The sequence below is a fragment of the Choloepus didactylus genome, chromosome 2 (genome assembly GCF_015220235.1).
Source record: "Choloepus didactylus isolate mChoDid1 chromosome 2, mChoDid1.pri, whole genome shotgun sequence".
NCBI lineage: Eukaryota > Metazoa > Chordata > Mammalia > Pilosa > Megalonychidae > Choloepus > Choloepus didactylus.
Window position 1 is genome coordinate 148,291,797 of NC_051308.1, and position 13,217 is coordinate 148,305,013.

Here is a 13,217-nt window from a genome sequence, read left to right on the forward strand (position 1 = left end):
AGAAACCATATATCTGATAAGAGACTGATATCCAGCATATATTTAAAAAATCCTACAACTCAACAACAATAGTACAAACAGCCTAATTATAGAATGGGCAAAAGATATCAAAAAGCATTTTTCTGAAGAGGAAATACAAATGGCTAAAAAACACATGAAAAATGTTCATCTTCACTAGCTATTAGGGAAATGCAAATCAAAACCATCTCACACCAATAAGAATGGCCACCATTAAATAAACAGGAAACAATAAATGCTGGAGAAGATGTGGAGAAATTGGATTTCTTATTCATTGCCGTTGGGAATGTGTAATGCTACAGCTGCTGTGGAAGACAGTTTTGCCATTTTTCAGAAAACTAGATATCAAGTTACCCTATGATCCAGCAATTCCACTTCTTGGTATATACCCAGAAGATCTGAAAGCAGTGACATGAACAGACATTTGCACACCAATGTTCACAGCGGCATTGTTCACAATTGCCAAGAGATGGAAACAATCCAAGTGAACTTCAACAGAAGACTGGATAAACAAAATGTGATATATACATATGATGGAATACTATGCAGCAGTAAGAAGGAATGAGGTCCAGAAACATGGCAACATGGATGAACCTTGAAGATAAAATGCTGAGTGAAATAAGTCAGACACAGAAGGAGAGATATTGCATATTACCATTACTATGAACTCCCTGAACAATGTAAAATCAATGTCTTATAATTTAGAATATTGGGTACCTAGTGATAGAAGTTAGTGGAGGGGAAATGATAATGTATTCAGATATTGTGGCAGTTTGGATGTATTATGTCCCCCCAAAATGCCATGTTCTTTAATGTAATCTTGTAGGGGCAGACATATTAGTGTTGATTAGGTTGGAATCTTTGGATGAGGTTGTTTCCATGGAGATGTGACCCACCCAACTGTGGGTAATACCTTTGATTAGATTATTTCCATGGAGGTGTGGCCCCACCCATTCAGGATCGGTCTTGATTGATTTAATGGAGTACTTTAAAAAGAGCCACACAGGCCCAGACGCTTGCTGCAGCTTAGAGAAACATTTTGAAGATGGCTGTTGAAAGCTGATGCTGACATTTTGGAGAACACCATTTTGAAATGCAACCTGGCAGCAAGCAGATGCCAGCCAAATGCCTTCCAAGTTAACAGAGGTCTCCTGGATGCCAATGGCCTTTCTCCAGTGAAGGCACCCTATTGTTGATGCCTTACCTTGGACACTTTATGGCTTTAAGACTGTAACTTTGTAAACAAACAAACCCCCTTAATAAAAGCCAATCCATTTCTGCTGTTTTGCATAATGGCAGCATTAGCAAACTGGAGCACATATGTTAATGATGGCGAATTCAAAGGTATGGGAATGAATAGGGGTGATGATTGTTAATGGGATTATAAGTATCAGAGCTGTAATAAAGGTGAATAGGATTGAAAGGTGTTGTTTAAAGGCATATATCCCACATCAGCACTACAAATACAGATAGGTGTTTGCATGATATACTTCTAAGGTATGACACTAGTACAGAGAGTTGACAACAGATTTGTATATGGGAAAAATCTGCCTATTGCATACTAGGGACTATAATTAGTAGATATACCTTACTAGTACCACACAAATACTAGGGATAAATAATTAAGAGTTAAAAAGAGCTATGCGGGAGGCGGGGCAAGATGGCAGACTGGTGAACTGTATGTTTTAGTTACTCCTCCAGGAAAGTAGGTAGAAAGCCAGGAACTGCGTGGACTGGACACCACAGAGCAATCTGACTTTGGGCATACTTCATACAACACTCATGAAAACGTGGAACTGCTGAGATCAGCGAAATCTGTAACTTTTTGCGGCCAGGGGACCCGCGCCCCTCCCTGCCAGGCTCAGTCCCGGGGGAGGAGGGGCTGTCAGCTCCGGGAAGGAGAAGGGAGAACTGCAGTGGAAGCCCTTATCAGAAACTCATTCTACTGATTCAAACTCCAACCATAGATAGACTGAGACAAGACACCAGAGAATCTGAGAGCAGCCAGCCCAGCAGAGAGGAGACAGGCATACAAAAAAAAACAACACGAAAAACTCCAAAATAAAAGCGGAGGATTTTTGGAGTTCTGGTGAACATAGAAGGGGGAAGGGCAGAGCTCAGGCCGGAGCCCAGGCCCTGAGGCGCATATGCAAATCCCGAAGAAAAGCTGATCTCTCTGCCCTGTGGACCTTTCCTTAATGGCCCTGGTTGCTTTATCTCTTAGCATTTCAATAACCCATTAGATCTCTGAGGAGGGCCCGTTTTTTTTTTTGTTTTTTTTTTTAATCCTTTTTTCTTTTTCTAAAACAATTACTCTAAGAAGCCCAATACAGAAAGCTTCAAAGACTTGCTATTTGGGCAGGTCAAGTCAAGAGCAGAACTAGGAGAGCTCTGAGACAAAACGGAATAATCCAGTGGCTGAGAAAATTCACTAAACACCACAACTTCCCAAGAAAAGGGGGGTGTCTGCTCACAGCCATCATCCTGGTGGACAGGAAACACTCCTGCCCATCGCCAGCCCCATAGCCCACAACTGCCCCAGACAACCCAGTGTGACGGAAGTGCTTCAAATAACAGGCACACACCACAAAACTGGGCATGGACATTAGCCTTCCCTGCAACCTCAGCTGATTGTCCCAGAGTTGGGAAGGCAGAGCAGTGTGAATTAACAAAGCCCCATTCAACCATCATTTCAGCAGACTGGGAGCCTCCCTACACAGCCCAGCAGCCCAGAACTGCCCTGGGGGGACGGCAGTCACCTGTGACATAGCACAGTCATCCCTCAACAGAGGACCCGGGGTGCACAGCCTGGAAGGGGCCCACTTGCAAGTCTCAAGAGCCATACGCCAATACCAAGAACTTGTGGGTCAGTGGCAGAGACAAACTGTGGCAGGACTGAACTCAAGGATTAGACTATTGCAGCAGCTTTAAAACTCTAGGATCACCAGGGAGATTTGATTGTTACAGCCACCCCCCCCTCCCTGACTGCCCAGAAACACGCCCCATATACAGGGCAGGCAACACCAACTACACACGCAAGCTTGGTACACCAATTGGACCCCACAAGACTCACTCCCCCACTCACCAAAAAGGGTAAGCAGGGGAGAACTGGCTTGTGGAGAACAGGTGGCTCGTGGATGCCACCTGCTGGTTAATTAGAGAAAGTGTACTCCACGAAGCTGTAGATCTCATAAATTAGAGATAAGGACTTCAGTTGGTCTACAAATCCTAAAAGAACCCTATCAAGTTCAGCAAATGCCACGAGGCCAAAAACAACAGAAAATTATAAAGCATATGAAAAAACCAGACGATATGGATAACCCAAGCCCAAGCACCCAAATCAAAAGACCAGAAGAGACACAGCAACTAGAGCAGCTACTCAAAGAACTAAAGATGAACAATGAGACCATAGTACAGGAGATAAAGGAAATCAAGAAGACCCTAGAAGAGCATAAAGAAGACATTGCAAGACTAAATAAAAAAAATGGATGATCTTATGGAAATTAAAGAAACTGTTGACCAAATTAAAAAGATTCTGGACACTCATAGTACAAGACTAGAGGAAGTTGAACAACGAATCAGTGACCTGGAAGATGACAGAATGGAAAATGAAAGCATAAAAGAAAGAATGGGGAAAAAAATTGAAAAAATCGAAATGGACCTCAGGGATATGATAGATAATATGAAACGTCCAAATATAAGACTCATTGGTGTCCCAGAAGGGGAAGAAAAGGGTAAAGGTCTAGGAAGAGTATTCAAAGAAATTGTTGGGGAAAACTTCCCAAATCTTCTAAACAACATAAACACACAAATCATAAATGCTCAGCGAACTCCAAATAGAATAAATCCAAATAAACCCACTCCGAGACATATAGTGATCACACTATCAAACACAGAAGAGAAGGAGCAAGTTCTGAAAGCAGCAAGAGAAAAGCAATTCACCACATACAAAGGAAACAGCATAAGACTAAGTAGTGACTACTCAGCAGCCACCATGGAGGCAAGAAGGCAGTGGCACGATATATTTAAAATTCTGAGTGAGAAAAATTTCCAGCCAAGAATACTTTATCCAGCAAAGCTCTCCTTCAAATTTGAGGGAGAGCTTAAATTTTTACAGACAAACAAATGCTGAGAGAATTTGCTAACAAGAGACCTGCCCTACTGGAGATACTCAAGGGAGCCCTACAGACAGAGAAACAAAGAAAGGACAGAGAGACTTGGAGAAAGGTTCAGTACTAAAGAGATTCGGTATGGGTACAATAAAGAGTATTAATAGACAGAGGGGAAAAATATGACAAACATAAACCAAAGGATAAGATGGCTGATTCAAGAAATGCCATCACGGTTATAACGTTGAATGTAAATGGATTAAACTCCCCAATTAAAAGATATAGATTCGCTGAATGGATCAAAAAAAATGAACCATCAATATGTTGCATACAAGAGACTCATCTTAGACACAGGGACACAAAGAAACTGAAAGTGAAAGGATGGAAAAAAATATTTCATGCAAGCTACAGCCAAAAGAAAGCAGGTGTAGCAATATTAATCTCAGATAAAATAGACTTCAAATGCAGGGATGTTTTGAGAGACAAAGAAGGCCACTACGTACTAATAAAAGGGGCAATTCAGCAAGAAGAAATAACAATCATAAATGTCTATGCACCCAACCAAGGTGCCACAAAATACATGAGAGAAACACTGGCAAAACTAAAGGAAGCAATTGATGTTTCCACAATAATTGTGGGAGACTTCAACACATCACTCTCTCCTATAGATAGATCAACCAGACAGAAGACCAATAAGGAAAATGAAAACCTAAACAATCTGATAAATGAATTAGATTTAACAGACATATACAGGACATTACTTCCCAAATCACCAGGGTACACATACTTTTCTAGTGCTCATGGAACTTTCTCCAGAATAGATCATATGCTGGGACATAAAACAAGCCTCAATAAATTTAAAAAGATTGAAATTATTCAAAGCACATTCTCTGACCACAATGGAATACAATTAGAAGTCAATAACCATCAGAGACTTAGAAAATTCACAAATACCTGGAGGTTAAACAACACAATCCTAAACAATCAGTGGGTTAAAGAAGAAATAGCAAGAGTAATTGCTAAATATATAGAGACGAATGAAAATGAGAACACAACATACCAAAACCTATGGGATGCAGCAAAAGCAGTGCTAAGGGGGAAATTTATAGCACTAAACGCATATATTAAAAAGGAAGAAAGAGCCAAAATCAAAGAACTAATGGATCAACTGAAGAAGCTAGAAAATGAACAGCAAACCAATCCTAAACCAAGTACAAGAAAAGAAATAACAAGGATTAAAGCAGAAATAAATGACATAGAGAACAAAAAAACAATAGAGAGGATAAATATCACCAAAAGTTGGTTCTTTGAGAAGATCAACACGATTGACAAGCCCCTAGCTAGACGGACAAAACCAAAAAGAGAGAAGACCCATATAAACAAAATAATGAATGAAAAAGGGGACATAACTGCAGATCCTGAAGAAATTAAAAAAATGATAAGAGGATACTATGAACAACTGTATGGCAACAAACTGGATAATGTAGAGGAAATGGACAATTTCCTGGAAACATATGAACAACCTAGACTGACCAGAGAAGAAATAGAAGACCTCAACCAACCCATCACAAGCAAAGAGATCCAATCAGTCATCAAAAATCTTCCCACAAATAAATGCCCAGGGCCAGATGGCTTCACAGGGGAATTCTACCAAACTTTCCAGACAGAACTGACACCAATCTTACTCAAACTCTTTCAAAACATTGAAGAAAATGGAACACTACCTAACTCATTTTATGAAGCTAACATCAATCTAATACCAAAACCAGGCAAGATGCTACAAAAAAGGAAAACTACCGGCCAATCTCCCTAATGAATATAGATGCAAAAATCCTCAACAAAATACTTGCAAATCGAATCCAAAGACACATTAAAAAAATCATACACCATGACCAAGTGGGGTTTATTCCAGGCATGCAAGGATGGTTCAACATAAGAAAATCAATCAATGTATTACAACACATTAACAAGTCAAAAGGGAAAAATCAATCGATCATCTCAATAGATGCTGAAAAAGCATTTGACAAAATCCAACATCCGTTTTTGATAAAAACACTTCAAAAGGTAGGAATTGAAGGAAACTTCCTCAACATGATAAAGAGCATATATGAAAAACCCACAGCCAGCATAGTACTCAATGGTGAGAGACTGAAAGCCTTCCCTCTAAGATCAGGAACAAGACAAGGATGCCCGCTATCACCACTGTTATTCAACATTGTGCTGGAAGTGCTAGCCAGGGCAATCCGGCAAGACAAAGAAATAAAAGGCATCCAAATTGGAAAAGAAGAAGTAAAACTGTCATTGTTTGCAGATGATATGATCTTATATCTAGAAAACCCTGAGAAATCAACGATACAGCTGCTAGAGCTAATAAACAAATTTAGCAAAGTAGCGGGATACAAGGTTAATGCACATAAGTCAGTAATGTTTCTATATGCTAGAAATGAACAAACTGAAGAGACACTCAAGAAAAAGATACCATTTTCAATAGCAACTAAAAAAATCAAGTACCTAGGAATAAACTTAACCAAAGATGTAAAAGACCTATACAAAGAAAACTACATAACTCTACTAAAAGAAATAGAAGGGGACCTTAAAAGATGGAAAAATATTCCATGTTCATGGATAGGAAGACTAAATGTCATTAAGATGTCAATTCTACCCAAACTCATCTACAGATTCAATGCAATCCCAATCAAAATTCCAACAACCTACTTTGCAGACTTGGAAAAGCTAGTTATCAAATTTATTTGGAAAGGGAAGATGCCTCGAATTGCTAAAGACACTCTAAAAAAGAAAAACGAAGTGGGAGGACTTACACTCCCTGACTTTGAAGCTTATTATAAAGCCACAGTTGCCAAAACAGCATGGTACTGGCACAAAGATAGACATATAGATCAATGGAATCGAATTGAGAATTCAGAGACAGACCCTCAGATCTATGGCCGACTCATCTTTGATAAGGCCCCCAAAGTCACTGAACTGAGTCATAATGGTCTTTTCAACAAATGGGGCTGGGAGAGTTGGATATCCATATCCAAAAGAATGAAAGAGGACCCCTACCTCACCCCCTACACAAAAATTAACTCAAAATGGACCAAAGATCTCAATATAAAAGAAAGTACCATAAAACTCCTAGAAGATAATGTAGGAAAACATCTTCAAGACCTTGTATTAGGCGGCCACTTCCTAGACTTTACACCCAAAGCACAAGCAACAAAAGAGAAAATAGATAAATGGGAACTCCTCAAGCTTAGAAGTTTCTGCACCTCAAAGGAATTTCTCAAAAAGGTAAAGAGGCAGCCAACTCAATGGGAAAAAATTTTTGGAAACCATGTATCTGACAAAAGACTGATATCTTGCATATATAAAGAAATCCTACAACTCAATGACAATAGTACAGTCGGCCCAATTATAAAATGGGCAAAAGATATGAAAAGACAGTTCTCTGAAGAGGAAATACAAATGGCCAAGAAACACATGAAAAAATGTTCAGCTTCACTAGCTATTAGAGAGATGCAAATTAAGACCACAATGAGATACCATCTAACACCGGTTAGAATGGCTGCCATTAAACAAACAGGAAACTACAAATGCTGGAGGGGATGTGGAGAAATTGGAACTCTTATTCACTGTTGGTGGGACTGTATAATGGTTCAGCCACTCTGGAAGTCAGTCTGGCAGTTCCTTAGAAAACTAGATATAGAGTTACCATTCGATCCAGCGATTGCACTTCTCGGTATATACCCGGAAGATCGGAAAGCAGTGACACGAACAGATATCTGCACGCCAATGTTCATAGCAGCATTATTCACAATTGCCAAAAGATGGAAACAACCCAAATGTCCTTCAACAGATGAGTGGATAAATAAAATGTGGTATATACACACGATGGAATACTATGCGGCAGTAAGAAGGAACGATCTCGTGAAACATATGACAACATGGATGAACCTTGAGGACATAATGCTAAGCAAAATAAGCCAGGCACAAAAAGAGAAATATTATATGCTACCACTAATGTGAACTTTGAAAAATGTAAAACAAATGGTTTATAATGTAGAATGTAGGGGAACTAGCAGTAGAGAGCAATTAAGGAAGGGGGAACAATAATCCAAGAAGAACAGATAAGCTATTTAATGTTCTGGGGATGCCCAGGAATGACTATGGTCTGTTAATTTCTGATGGATATAGTAGGAGCAAGTTCACAGAAATGTTGCTATATTATGTAACTTTCTTGGGGTAAAGTAGGAACATGTTGGAAGTTAAGCAGTTATCTTAGGTTCGTTGTCTTTTTCTTACTCCCTTGTTATGGTCTCTTTGAAATGTTCTTTTACTGTATTTTTTTTAATACAGTTGATTTAAAAAAGAAAAAAGTTAAAAAAAAAAAAAGGGAGAAAAATATGTAGTGCCCCCTTGAGGAGCCTGTGGAGAATGCAGGGGTATTGGCCTACCCCACCTCGATGGTTGCTAACATGACCACAGACATAGGGGACTGGTGGTTTGATGGGTTGAGCCCTCTATCATAGGTTTTACCCTTGGGAAGACGGTTGCTGTAAAGGAGAGGCTAGGCCTCCCTATATTTGTGCGTAAGAGCCTCCTCCCGAATGCCTCTTTGTTGCTCAGATGTGGCCCTCTCTCTCTAGCTAAGCCAACTTGAAAGGTGAAATCACTGCCCTCCCCCCTACGTGGGATCAGACACCCAGGGGAGTGAATCTCCCTGGCAACGTGGAATATGACTCCCGGGGAGGAATGTAGACCTGGCATCGTGGGACGGAGAACATCTTCTTGACCAAAAGGGGGATGTGAAAGGAAATGAAATAAGCTTCAGTGGCAGAGAGATTCCAAAAGGAGCTGAGAGATCACTCTGGTGGGCACTCTTACGCACACTTTAGACAACCTTTTTAGGTTCTAAAGAATTGGGGTAGCTGGTGGTGGATACCTGAAACTATCAAACTACAACCCAGAACCCATGAATCTCGAAGACAGTTGTATAAAAATGTAGTTTATGAGGGGTGACAATGGGATTGGGAAAGCCATAAGGACCACACTCCACTTTGTCTAGTTTATGGATGGATGAGTAGAAAAATAGGGCAAGGAAACAAACAAACAGACAAAGGTACCCAGTGTTTTTTTTTTACTTTAATTGCTCTTTTTCACTTTAATTATTATTCTTGTTATTTTTGTGTGTGTGCTAATGAAGGTGTCAGGGATTGATTTAGGTGATGAATGTACAACTATGTAATGGTACTGTAAACAATCGAAAGTACGATTTGTTTTGTATGACTGCGTGGTATGTGAATATATCTCAATAAAATGATGATTTAAAAAAAAAAAATAAAGTAAAATAAAATAAAATGAGTCTCTTGTAAACAGCATATAGATGGATTATACACACACACACACATACATACATATATATATATATATATATATATATATATATATATATATATATATTCCATTCTGCCAGTCTATGTGTTTTCATTGGGAAGTTTAATCTATTAACATCCAATGCTATAACTACAAAGGCAGTACTTTCTTCAACCATTTTATCCCTTGGCTTTTATATATCTTATTTTCATCTCTTCTCTCTTTTTACCCTTTTAATTACCATTGCTAATATTCTTCATTTCTACACTCTCCTACAAATTTCTCTCTCCTGTCTTTTTTATCAGCCTGTGGCACTAACTTTAGTACTTCTTGTAGGGCAGGACTCTTGTTAATGAACTCTCTCAGAATCTGTTTATCTATGAATATTTTAAACTCCCCCTCATTTTTCAAGGGTAGTTTTGATGGATACAGAGTTCTTGAGTGGAAAATTTTATTTTGCAGTATCTTAAACATATCATACTACTGCCTCCTCACCCCCATGGTTTTGATGAAAAATCAGAAAGTAGTCTTACTGGGGGTTCCTTGTATGTAATGAATAGCTTTCCTCTTGCTGTTTTCAGAATTCTCTGTTTTTAGCATGTGACAGTCTGACTGGTATGTGTCTTGGAGTAGATCTATTGAGATTCATTCTGTTTGGAGTATGTTGCACTTCTTAGATATGTATATTTATGTTTTTAAAGGTTGGGAAAATTTTAGCTATTATTTCCTCAAATATTCTTTCTGCCCCTTTTCCTTCCATTCTCCTTCTGGGACACCCAGGACACTTCATGTTTGTGTGCTTTGCGTTGTCATTCAATTCCCTGAGACCCTGCTCAAATTTTTTCCATTGTTTTATCTGTTCTTTTTTCTATTCAATTTCAAATGTCCTGTCTTCTAGGTCACTAACCCTTTCTTTTGCCTGTCAAATCTGCTGTTGTATGCCTTTAGCATATTTTTAATCACATCTATTGTGCCTTTAATTCCCATGTTATTTTTCTTTGCATGCTTTTAAATTCTTCTTTATGGTCACCAATGTCTTCTTAATATCCTTTATCTCTTCAGCTGTATTTTCTTTCATTTCCTTGAATTGACTTGGGAGGTTTGAACATCTTTGAATGGTTGTTCCAAATTCTGTATCTCCTCTGACTTTTTAATTTGTTCCTTTGACTGGGTCATATATTCCTGTTTATGCCTTCTAATTTTTTTTGCTGGTATCTGGGCATCTGAATATCTTGATAGGTTTATTCTGGAGGTTGTTTTCTATCTCTTGTCTAGGATTTTGTTGAGTGGGTTTGTGTTAAGGCTCTTCTTTGACAGTTGGTTCATCAGTATTTCCCAGACAAAACAAGGCCAGGTACCTATGCAGGGAGTGCAAACCAGATCCAAAGGGCCCTGGGGAGAGGGTCAGGAAAGACTTCGAAAAGCCTTTTTGTTTCCCTTCAGCTTCTGAAGGTTGCTCTTTCCTGACCTGCCCTGAAGATGGCACTCTCCACCAAACTTCCTTTTATGACATTTCCCCAAAAGTGCACTTTCCTGAACTGCTGAGCAGATGGCACTCTGTGGCAATCTAGTCCCCTCAGTCCTACCAAAACAGGCTATTTTTAACCCTTTGCCAGTTCTGCCTCTGACACATAGTCAAAACTATGGCATGGCAGTGCCTGACCAGAATGGCTAGAACAGCAGGATCCAGTGGTCTAAATTCACCAACCATTAGTTGGATCGGTACTGGACTGTGTTCCCCTCTCTCCTTGGGGCAGAGGACTCCTTTGGCTATCCCAGTCCACAGAAGCCCAGCAGGCAGGGATTGGATTGCCCAACACTGATGGCTTCAAGGGTAGAGGATGGGCACCAGGTGCTGCGGATAGAACTACTCACAGTATCTGACCACGGTTTCTCAGTCTCTTCATCCCACACTTCCCTAGATGCTACACAGAACTCCCTTAGTCTCCAAAGTCCCAGGACAGTTGATTTGGACAGTTTCTGCCTATCCACTTGCTGCTTTGGGGAGAGGAATGAGCCCTGCAGTTCCCTCCCTATTCTGCCATTTTCCCAGAAGTCCCAGCTGATTTTTGACAAGGGTGCCAAGTCCATTCAGTAGAGAGAAAACAATCTCTTCAACAAATTGTACTGTGAAAACTGGATTTCCACATGCAAAAAAATGAATGTGGAACATATGATGAGGGTGGGACTGAGGGGGCCACTCTAGCCTGCTCTGTCTGAAGTCTGCCCCATCACATCCAGCTGCCCAGGACTGAGCTCAAGTGTATGGTGCCCATAAATTGGTTCCCAGGCTCTGATAATGGGCCACCCCCACAGCTCTCACCCTGGGGTGATGGACTTCCCTTATCTGAGAATGGCACCCCTCAATAAAAGCCAGTGGCAGAGACTGGTGTCAGTGCCTATGGGATGTCTGTTCAAGGCCCATGATCCCCACAGTGGCTACTGTATAGCCCTCAAGAGCATGAGAGTCCCCAGTGGAGGAGGCACAGGAGGAGGCCTTCCCATCAGCAGTTCGTGAGGTGGCCTTACTGAGGCAGCTGGAAGCTTTTGAACATCCCAATTTTGTCCGACTGATGGACGTCTGTGCCATAGCCCAAACTAACCAGGAGACAAAGATGACATTGGTGTTTGAGCATGTGGACAAAGACCTAAGGACTTATCTGACCAGGCATCTCCTGCAGGTTTGCCAGTGGCGATCAAGGATCTGATGTACCAGTTTCCAAGAGGCCGAGATGTCCTTTCTGCCAGAGAACATTCTGGTGACAAGTGATGGAACAGTTAAGCTGGCTGACTTTGGCCTGCAGAGTCCACAGCTACCAGATGCCTGCGGTTGTTACACTCTGGTACCAGGCTCCCAAAGCTGTTCTGCAGTCTACATATGCAATACCTGTGGATGTATGGAGGGTTGGCTGTATCTCTGCACAGATGTTTTCATCAGAAGACTCTCTTCTGTGGCAACCCAGACATTGACCAGTTAGGCAAAATCTTTGATTTGATTAGGCTGCCCCCAGAGGATGACTGGTTTTGAGATGTGTCTCTATCCTGAGGAGACTTTTTCCTTCGAGGGCCCTGACAGTGCAATCGGTGGTGCCTGAGTTGGAGAAGTCTGGAGCACAGTTGGAAATGCTGACTTTTAACCCACACAAGCAAATTTCTGCTTTCCAAGCCCTGCAGCACTCTTTTCTACAAAAGGGAGAAGGTAATCCAGAGTGAGCAATGGCGTGTCTGCAAAAGGACCAAGAAAAGGAAGAGAAGCTGTCATTTCCCTTCTTTGGACACTTGAGTGAGGGGCCCCCACTAAGAAAGCAATCTCTGCCTTCATCTCTGAGGCCATGGAGACCCCTCCCCCAACCTTTTATGGAAAATATTTTGCTGCCTTAATGACATTCCTCTCCCACTCCTCCTTTTGAGGCACATCCTTCTCCTGCCCCCTATTTCCATACACCAAGGAGTGTGTCTCCTCTTCCTTTTTTCCCTACCTAGATATTGGGGTTCATTTCTATACAGAAAAAAAACCCAAAAACAAATAAACAAAAAATGAAAGTGGACTCCTACCTCATACTATATGCAAAAATTTACTCAAAATGGATCAACGACATAAATATAAGAACTAAAACTATAAAACTCTTAAAAGACAACATAGAGAAATATCTTCAGGACCTTGTATTTTGATGATGATTTCTTAGACCTTACACCAAAAACATGACCAACAAAAGA

General features: G+C 40.5%; 1 pseudogene; it reads left to right on the forward strand.

The window, feature by feature from the left end:
• The first annotated feature begins 1,347 nt into the window (after positions 1 to 1,347).
• On the forward strand, positions 1,348 to 12,713 carry LOC119513569 (annotated as a pseudogene).
• Positions 12,714 to 13,217: the final 504 nt, after the last annotated feature.